Source organism: Mesoplodon mirus (assembly GCF_964341445.2).
Source record: "Mesoplodon mirus genome assembly, contig: HAP1_SCAFFOLD_1342, whole genome shotgun sequence".
Lineage (NCBI taxonomy): Eukaryota > Metazoa > Chordata > Mammalia > Artiodactyla > Ziphiidae > Mesoplodon > Mesoplodon mirus.
Window position 1 is genome coordinate 78,015 of NW_028294765.1, and position 10,193 is coordinate 88,207.

The following is a 10,193-nucleotide window of genomic DNA, read 5'->3' on the forward strand; positions in this document are numbered from 1 at the left end:
TATGTATACACATACCTATGTGCCCATGACATCTAAATTTATTTCTGTATCCATATATTGAAAACCATGAATTTACACCTTACCTCCAATTTCAGACTAACAACACAGGGTTCCTTTTGTTTTCTCCCTTTCCAAACTTGTAACTCCCTTGTCAGATAGACATGTGGCTCCCATTAGGCTCAGTGGAACAACCCATATTGGTACAGATTTTCTTCCTCTTGGACATGCTTAAAATTGCTCATCAAAAAAAAAAAAAAGTGAAATCACTTTTGGGGTACTTTTCCTGCTAGATAGTTAAATAGGCATTTTTATTTGTCTCTCAACATGGAGAGTAGAACTATTCATTCCATATATAGATGGGTTCCTAAAGTTTTGCAAATTTATAGGCTTAAGCCAGCCAAACTCATGGTACAAAGAACATTTTCTTAAATATATATTTTTAAAATGGAGTATAGTTGATGTACAATGTTGCATTAGTTTCAGGTGTACAGCAAAGCAAATCAGTTATACATGTATCCACTCTACAAAGAATTGTCTTATCCATAGAGTGCCCTGTGGTTATTGGCATATTTGTGCTGTGTTTACCATAGAGCCTGTGTATTATGAGAAAAGAAACGAGTTATTTGCCTAGTTCAGAGATATGAGGAAGAAGGGACTCTGATTACCCCCATCTTCTATTTCCATATTCTTTTCCCTGTGAATTGTAGCTAATTCATGGCTTTCATTATCACTATTCACAAGACTCTCAAATCTCCATCTTCTCTGGACCTCCACTCACATGTGAGCCTGGATTTCAAGTCTATGTATAGCCCCAGAAATACATGTTTTTTTTAAGCATCCCTACTGATTTTAATGCTAGCTTGTAGCCAGCTAACTGCTTCTCGCCTACAGAGAACACTGAGGGTTTCAAGTGCGAACCAAGCAGTATTGCTTCTGTTCCTGGCTCAGCACCTGGGAAAGAAGGTAAGCCTCAGCAGTGGCGCTGGCTCCTGAGTTGATTGCAAAGAGTTGACTTTTTGGAGTGGTTTCATCAAAAGCATGCCTTAACGTCAGGTCTCTCACACAAAATAAGGGAGAGAAGAGGGTCTACTGGACCACGGATAACAACACCTGAGCTGGAATTATACACAATCTTGATATTTCTTAGCAAGGCTCATCTTCAGCAAGCAAGTACCTATATAGTGCTGGTAGAAAACAGACAAAGGAATGGTCCCAATCCTGGGAAGAGGTAGAATTTTAAGGGAGGAAGAGGAACTTAACCAGAAAGTAAGAGTTTTAAACTTTTTTTTTCTTCCCATAGTAATAACAACTTAGCACTTTTCTCTTTGAGGGGAAAAAAGCTTTGAGTCATGAATGCTCTCTGCAGCTGGCTGCACCATATGCAGTATTCAAAAGACAAGAACTAGCTAATCATAGAGAACCAGCGGCAGCTTAACAGCCCTCTGCTGGCTTCCAAAGGGCTTATAATTGAGTGCAGATGGTCCCGGCAGGATGGGTATGAATCCCTGCTGACTCCTCACATCCCAGAGGGCCAAGGGGGGCTCATGAAGCCTCCCAGCCCTGATTGTGCCCTCGTGGGAGCCACTGAGGAAGGAGGGGAGGCAGGTGGTGTGAGAGCCTGCTGGCTGCCTCCTGCCCAGCCTTCCCTTGGCTGTGTGGACAGATCTTCAGGCTGCAGAGTGTAGCTTTGATGAGTCTAGGGTCTCAAGATTATAGAAGTCCTGGGGTAAGGGAGCAGGGTTGGGGGTTCTTTATACTCATTGGAAGAGCCTCATCGTGTAACCTGCAGGTGGCTGCAGGGCGCCAGAGCCTCGCGGAGGAGGGGTGTGGTGGGCACTGCACAGACTGCTGCTTTCAGGGAGCATCCTCCTGGGGGTGGGGCCCTCACAGCCGGCCCGGCCTCTCCTTCCCATCTCTTTCCCAGCTTCTCTCTTTAAAGGAGTCATGGTAGTCATCCTTGCACCATTCACAAAAAGCTTTTCTGGCTTTTCTAGCTAAACAATTCTAAACAAATTTCAGTCTCATTCAAAAAAAAAGAACTTTTCTAGCTAAGTAGAATTCTAAACAAATTTCAGTCTGCTTTTAATACCAGAGTCAGTGAATTGGGAGTAGATACACAGATAATCCAAAATTCATGTAGTCTTTGGAGGGAGAAAGAGAGAATGAACCTACCACGTCTAGCTGACAGCACAAAGTGCATTTCTTTCTAAAGACTTGTATTTCTTCCTCTTATACCATATGCTCTAGCCAGAGCTGCAATAAAATTCTATGTATTTTATGTCCTGTTTCTGAGCTGAACACGCGTTCCTATCCCCTCATCGATTGCCTTGTTTCTGTGAGGACCCTCCTTTCTTCAGATGTGGGAAGGAGTTCTCTCTGCATTGCTTGCATCTCAGTATAATTCCTGGATTTGCCTTTCACCTCTGGCCACGTTGCCATCATTCCTGTGGGAGGGAGGTGAGAGCATGAGAAAGAACAGAGGTCTGGACCTCAATCAAACGGGCTGGCTGTCTCCATAGTTAAGAGTCCTATGCGCCAAAGGAGTCAGGGCTGAGATTGGATTGCTACAAGGCTTGCTCGCCCTGCACAGAGAAATCTGAACCTGGTGGGCAGCTCCACCTAGGTGTCACCCTCACTGCTGGGCGGAACACCTGCACTTGCTTGTCCTCCTGGCTCCCACAGTGGGCGGGGCATGGCACAGTCCGGGCCAAGTTGTCATGGTCTTCAGGCTTGGGCCTCTGCAGCTGGCTGGGACTGGTGGGAGCTGTAGCCTCAGCTGACAAGGGCAAAGAAGGCAGTCTTTGCTGCTTGGCTGATTTGGAAGCTGTGCCGAATTCCTGCCCATCTGTTCTCCCAACTGAGCCAAGGCCAAAGCTGTCTAGCTCTTGCCAACCCAGGGAATGACATGGAGCCCTGTGTCCTGCAGCCCTCATTCTCACTGCACCCTGCAGCCCCTCTCATCTGTCAGTTTGACTCCCCACAGAGATGGCCCTGGGCTCACAGCTGCTGTTTGCCCACAGATGTTCATGGATTTCTGCCTTTTGTGTTCATCATTTTTCAAAACCAGCCCTGAGCTGGGTGCTGACACCAACATTACCACCAACCCACTGTGGCTCTGTGCAGGTCCTCCTGGCCACCTCTCAGCTTTCTCATCTTTAGAAAGCGGGGTACAATCTCCACTATCCTGACAGAGGGACATGAGAGAAAGTAGAAGAGACTGCTGTTGTTTGCCCTGTACTCGCCTCCTACTTCCCTAGTAAGAGGACCCTGGATTTTATTGGGTGACAAAGTGCCCAGTCCCCCTTGCGGTAGGGTGTGGCCAGGGAAAAGAGCACTAACCTTGGGGCAGACTCTTAGGAGAGCTCTTTGAAACTGGTAGGAACACCACTTTTTCCTCTTGCTCTTCCCTTTTTCCTGCCTGCAACACAGAAGTGATGGTGGAGCCAAAGGGCAGAAGGAGCCTGGCTCTCAGGTCATATCCTGAAGCTGCATCCCAGCTCTGCATGGTCTCTCTTCACACTTTTCTGTGAAAACCTAAATCCCTCATTTGTTTCAGCCACTGAGGCCAGGCAGTACTGTTGGCCTCAGGCTGTATTGCCAAGTCCTCACGGCTACAGAGGACAAAAATGGGATCACAAGTCCTGAAGTCCAAAGGCTCTGCCTATTCTTTCTTCTTTCTTCTTGTCTCTGCAGGAACCAGCATAGAGATTGTGCTTCAAGGTTGACGCCTGGCCATTTGGTGACAGTGCGGAGTGAGCGCTAAGACGTGTCTGGCTTTGTGCCATCACTTCCGTCATCTCCAATCCAACTGGATCTGTAAGAATGAGGGAGGACATATGTCTCCTCATAGGGTTTATGGAAACTGATGGTGGCAGAAAAATAACTGGCAAGAAAACAGACTTCAATTCTCTGAAAGTCGGCGACCACCTGCTTTTCATTTCTTCAGGTGTATTTCAAAGCAAAACTAGGAAATGGGTCCAGATCCCCAGTTTGGTAGCAACTTAGAGGTCTTGTGGTCCAATCTGCTGCTTGACCCCTGAGTCGCCTATAGGTTGTCTCTGAGAGGGAGATCAGCTCAGTGCGTCGTGACCACCTAGAGGGGTGGGAGGGAGAAGCAAGAGGGAGGGGATATGGGGATATATGTATATGTATAGCTAATTCACTTTGTCATACAGCAGAAACTAACACAACATTGTAAAGCAATTGTACTCCAATAAAGATGTTAAAAATAAAAACAGGACTATCATACAGAGTGAAGTAAGTCAGAAAGAGAAAAACAAATATATATTAACATATGTGGAATCTAGAAAAATGGTATAGATGATCTTATGTGCAAAGCAGAAATAGAGACACGGATGTAGAGAACAAATGTATGGTTCCAAGGGAGAAGGGGCGGTGGTGGGATGAATTGGGAGATTGGGATTGACATATATACACTATTTTTTTAATACTTTTTTTAACATCTTTATTGGAGTATAATTGCTTTACAATGGTGTGTTAGTTTCTGCTGTATAACAAAGTGAATCAGCTGTATGTATACATATATCCCCATAGCCCCTCCCTCTTGCATCTCCCTCCCACCCTCCCTATCCCACCCCTCTAGGTGGTCTCGAAGCACCGAGCTGATGTCCCTGTGCTATGCGGCTGCTTCCCACTAGCTATCTGTTTTACACTTGGTAGTGTATATATGTCCATGCCACTCTCTCACTTCATCCCAGCTTACCCTTCCCCCTCCCCATGTCCTCAAGTCCATTCTCTATGCCTGTGTCTTTATTCCTGTCCTGCCCCTAGGTTCTTCAGAACCATTTAAAAAAAATTTTTTTTTCTAGATTCCATATATATGTGTTAGCATACGGTATTTGTTTTTCTCCTTCTGACTTACTTCACTCTGTATGAGTCTCTAGGTCCATCCACCTCACTACAAATAACTCAGTTTCGTTTCTTTTTATGGCTGAGTAATATTCCATTGGACATATATACACTATTAATACCATGTATAAAATAGATAACTAATGAGAACATACTGTATAGCACAAGGAACTCTACTCATTGCTGTGTGGTGACCTAAATGGGAAGAAAATCCAAAAAAGGAGATATATGTACATGTATAGCCGATTCACTTTGCTGTACAGCAGATACTAACACAACATTGTAAAGCAACTATATGCCAATAAAAATTCATTAAAAGAAATAACAGGATCTGAACCCAGGTAGTATGATTCCCCCAAACCCACACTGTTTTTCACTAGTTGATGCTTCTCTAAAACAAAAACAAAAAAGCACTCAATAGATTGTAGCTATTATTATTACTACCCCTTTAAAAGGAGAGATCTGAAATTGTTGAACTCTTAAAAAGACAGAGGATTATAATGCTTTCTTGGTGGTGGTAGCGTTGTTATAAACAAACACTAAGTTGTTTTGTATGCCACCCTTCTGGATTGTATGACATTCTAAAGGGCGGTCTAGGCTTCTGAGAAGCTTAATGCCTCATATAGCAGATGATTATTGAAGGCATATTTTTAACTTGTTTGCTGCTCTGTTTATCCTTGGTCCATCGAGCTTTACCCAGGGAAATTAAGTTCTTAATATCAGGCCAAATAAAAATTAAGAAGATACCTTTTCTTGAAACATGCACCTACACGGAAAAGCAGCATAACAGTGTTTAAAATCATGGACACTGAAGCAAGGCTTCAGGCCTGGGTTCAAATCTTTGCTTTGCTACTTTCTAGTGATTTTTATGAAATTCCTTAAACTCTCTGTGTCTCAGTAGCCACATCTGTAAAATGGGCTTATGGTAATAGTAATACCTGTCTCTAGAGTTGTTATAATAATTAAGTTACTTAAGCCATGCAGGGTACTTAGAACTGCTTGGCACATAGTCACTGCTCAGTCAGTCTGAACTAGTATTACATACAGACCTTCCGTCCCACAGCACAAAGCTAAATAAAAGAAAACAAAGGAAAGTCGTGGGGCATCAACTTCTGTTTTGGGTTATTCTTGTCTATAAGCCTTATTCTTTTTAAGTGAGTGAAAAAGAAATTTTGAGAGAGAGGGCTTCAGAAAATAGCTGTGGGGATTTTACTCAGCAAATTCCAGGACTTAAGGACAAGGAAGTGTGACATTTTAATGAGTTATAAACACCAGGTGGTGCTGTAAACAAGTTCAGTAACAGGCTCTTCACCTCCCCTCTGGCTGCCTCTGGGCTGCCACTGCCCTGTGCCCTCTTGAGCTGAAGAGACCCAGAAACCCAAGCCTCTTTTTTTTCTTCTTCTTCTTTTTGAAACAATTCCAACACATAGGAAATGTGAAAATTCAAAGACAGTTACAAAAACTTGTGGTATAATTTAATTGTTTATAAGTTAACCCCTTTTAAAAATGAGTCCACAAATAACATGTTTATTTCAGGAAACAGTTTGTATAGAGCAGTGTACATTATGTTTTAAGAAATGGAAAATCACTACTAGGTGCAATCCATAATTAAACTCACAGATAACTGTTAAAAATTAACATTTTAAACACCCCAAATTATAATAACTTGATGAATAACTTCCTTTGGGAATCCAACCAAATTTGTACGTATGAGGCCCAAGTCAAATGGTCCCCTGCTTCCCCTTCACCAAGCTCTGGCTACACCTTTTGTGCAGAGAAAAGACTGGGCACATGACTTGGAATTCTGGTTGCTTGTCTGAACCTTCATTATAGGGGGGGTCAGAGTTTTCCTCATAGAGAAAACTGCTGGGTACTTTCCTAGCCTCTTATCCACCCACCTCTTCCAGGCCTGGCTTGTCACTCACTACCTTCTTGAGACTATCCATTTCCATACCTGCCCCAGAGCAGATGCCCTCCTAACACTTCCTCCCTCTTTGGTCCTCCTCTTGGGAATAGTATTTCCCAGACCAAAAGATAGCAGGAGGCCATGGGGAAAGAGAAGTAAGTTAATATTTATTGAACACCTACTATGGGCCAGGAACTGTCCTGGGTGCTTCATCTGCATCATCTCATAACAACCGTAAACCTAGTATCTGTCACCATTTTTTTCATGTGGGGGAAACATGCTTGGAGAAATTAGATATGTAAGGCTTCCAAAGTTAAACAGCTAGTTAGTGGCCAATGCTGCATGTGTTTTCTGTCATCCCCATGAGACTGAGAAGGAGGTCAGGACGAGCGGCTCAGATGGAGATGAATCTGCAGGGGATTCTTTCAGTCTGTGGCCACGTCTGGTCCATTTTATTAAGCCCAGCAACTCTTAAGCATGAACTCTTCTCTCTGACTCCCTTCCCACGGCTTTACTTAGTTCAGGCCTTTGTTAGCCTCTTCCTGTGGTACAGTCCAGACTTTGGAACCTGCTAGCTTAGGCTTCAATGCCAGCTTTACCTTTTACTGGGTGTGTGACCTTTGTCAAGTTGCTTGCCTTTGTCTTACCTCAGTTTCCTTATTTGTAAGACGGAGATAATGACATCTTTCTTAGGAAGGAGAATTGTGAGGTTGAAATGAAACCACATATGTACTTATAGATCTCATCAAATCCCGTTCTCTCCCTTTTGCTTGGACTGCCTACTGATTCATCCATGCTACAAATATGTACTGTGCACCCACCATGTGCCAGGCATTCTTTTGGGCACATAGGATAGACCTGCTTCCTGCACTTGGAGAATTAGAGTGCATGGGGGAGACAGGAAATAAACAACGAGAAGCTAGATAAAAATATAATTTCAGATGGTGCTAAATGCTGGAAGAAAATAGAGCAAGGTCAATGGATAGAGATCTTTGGCTATCTTGTTTCCTCTGCACAGAATGCCCTGTCGCCACTGTGGAACTCTTACCTTTCAAGACCCCCTTCAAATGATCCCCCGCCCCCGTCTACGGCCATACCACCCTGAACGCGCCCGATCTCGTCTGATCTCGGAAGCTAAGCAGGGTCGGGCCTGGTTAGTACTTGGATGGGAGACCGCCTGGGAATACCGGGTGCCATAGGCATTTTGCCTCCCGCTGCGGCTCCGCCTTCTCCTTTAGTCGCCCGTGGCGGTGGCCGCCAGCTCCGCACCCCCGACGGGCACCGCTGCAGGCCCCACCTCCTCCGGCCCCTCCCACCACAGCGCGCCAGAGGGGGCGCTCTATGCGGCCAGAAGGCGGCCCTGCAAGGTGGCCGCACCCCAGACGCTCCCGGGGTGGCTGGCCCGGACCCAGACTCCGCCGCGGGCCCGGGTGCTGTCCGTGCGGCCCGCGAACCCCTCGACCTGCACCTGGCCGCCCCCTCCGGCGCCCTGCCCCGGCGCCGCCACCTGCCCGCGGGTGTGGCTCTCCACAGCTCCCTCCGGATAAAGGCCCCCCTCCGCCGTTTCGCAATGGCCGGGGGCGGGAGTGGGAGCAGGGGCCGGGGCCGCTTCCCCGGGCCTGCCGGCCACCAGGGCGGGTGGTAGGTGTAGACGGTTGCAGGTGTAGACGGTTGCAGGTGTAGACGGTTCGACAGAACCACTTTCTAGGCTCTTGTAGCCAAGTCATGGCCACCAGTCAGACTGCATCCTGGCCATCCTGCAGGGCACAGAGCTCAGTAAAGGTAGGTATCCACCCCTTCTACAGCAATGTCAGTGGGCTCTCCGGCTTTGGCGAGTTAAGGACCCGGCTTCCATACCCTGCCCCACATGAATGTATAGCCCCGCCTGTTCCCTACAGATAAATACACACAAGATAAATGCAGCCCTCATGCCCTCTCCCCATCCTGTCCCGGCAGAAGGTGGTGGCAGAAATGAACCGCCTGGGCATGATGGTGGACTTGGCCCATGTCTCGGATGCTGTGACACGGCGAGCCCTACAAGTGTCACAGGCACCGGTCATCTTCTCCCACTCAGCTGCCCGGGGTATGTGCAAGAACACTCGCAATGTTCCTGATGATATCCTGCAGCTTCTGGTGAGAGACTGCCCTGGCCCTCAAACCTAAAGCAAGAGATTCAAACCAGGAGCCCTTGAACCTGAGCCTCTTCTCCCTCCATTTCCTCAAACGCCAGGTTAAATATCTTCTGCCCCCAAAACCCACGGTCCACAGCCCCTGAACTCTTCAGCCCTAGGTGGTAAGATACTCCTCCAAACCCGGAAACCCAGGGCCAACACACCACCCAGACCAGGGCTGCGGCTCCTCCATTCACACAAACCCAGAGAGGAGACGACTCTGACCTCAAAGCCAGGGCTGAACACCTTCCTCACAGGGGCCGAGAGAGTGAGCAGGCAGCTGGCTGTGCTGGGGGCCAAGCTGACTGTCCACGGGTCCGCCCCTGCAGAAGAAGAACGGTGGCAACGTGATGGTGCCCTTGTCCGAGCGGGTGCTGCAGTGCAACCCGTTAGCCAACGTGTCTACTGTGGCAGGCGAGCCTCACCCTGGGCTCTCTGAAAACTCGGATTTGGAGCTGAAGCTGGGTCCAAATTTAGGGAGGACTTCAGAAGAGCCCCAGTGGTTTGACCCACCTATTGGCAATAGGTACAGCACCCAAAAACCCAAGAATGGACAGTACACAGCACCTTGGTGCCATGTGGAACTGGAGCCACAGAATCAAAACTGCGATACTGATGGGTATCAGGGAGGCTGTCAGACACTGCTTTAGGCCAAACACATAAAGAAAATATCCACTATCAGAACCGTTGTTTGACTGACTTTTTTTCACATCTTTCTGACAAAATTCGTCAAGTTGTGAGTACCTCAAGCGTCATTACACTTCTGTTCAAGATGTAATCTCTGGCTCACAATCATTGTTTAGCTTCTGTATATTGCAGTGTACATGAAGGTCTGTATTAGTCTGGTTGGGCTGTTATAGTGAAATACTATAGACTGAATGACTTAAACAGCAGAAATTTATTTTCTCACAGTTCTGGAGGGTGGAAGTCCAAGATTAAGGTATTGAATACCATAAGAATTGGTTTCTGGTGAGAACAATCTTCCTGGCTTGCTGATGGCTGTCTTCTTGCAGTGTCCTCACACGGCCTTTCCTCTACGAGCAGAGGGAGAGAGATCTCTGGAATCTATTCCCCTTCTTATAAGGACACCTTCTTATCAGTCCCTGTCAGATTATTTCCTCACCCTTATGACTTCAGTTAACTTCAGTCACCTCCCTAAAGGACCTATCTCCTATCTTCTACAGTCAAATTAGGAGGGGCTTCAACATATAATTTTGGGGGGGACACAATTCAGTCCATAACAACAA